This window comes from Myotis brandtii, unplaced genomic scaffold, assembly GCF_000412655.1.
Source record: "Myotis brandtii unplaced genomic scaffold, ASM41265v1 scaffold952, whole genome shotgun sequence".
Classification (NCBI taxonomy): Eukaryota; Metazoa; Chordata; class Mammalia; order Chiroptera; family Vespertilionidae; genus Myotis; species Myotis brandtii.
The window spans coordinates 19,250-19,639 of record NW_005371930.1 but is presented as its reverse complement, the minus strand read 5'-3'; positions in this window follow the sequence as shown (position 1 = coordinate 19,639).

Here is a 390-nt window from a genome sequence, read left to right as displayed (position 1 = left end):
CTGGGCCCCTCCATGGGCAGGACCAGCAGCACCGGGTGATCCAGGCTGAGCTGCGGTCCCTGTTCCCAGTGTTGAGGTTTAGACGTAGAAAAACAATTAAAATTAAACCCATGACCCTGAATGTGAAGTGGAGTAAAGGGCAGATGGACGTCTTGGTGAATCAAACAGGAAATAAAGCAGAGGCCGGCTCCACCCATTCACCAGGGACAGCCCGGACGAGGTCCCTCCAAGGGTCCCTAAAAACACACTATGATGGCGCCCTCTTCAGGGTACACAGTCACTGCAGAGTGCTAACCCTGTCTCCGACACTAACCCTAACCCTAACCTAGCCTTAACCACAACCCTAACCCTAACCCTAACCCAAACCCTAACCCTAACCGTAACCCTAAC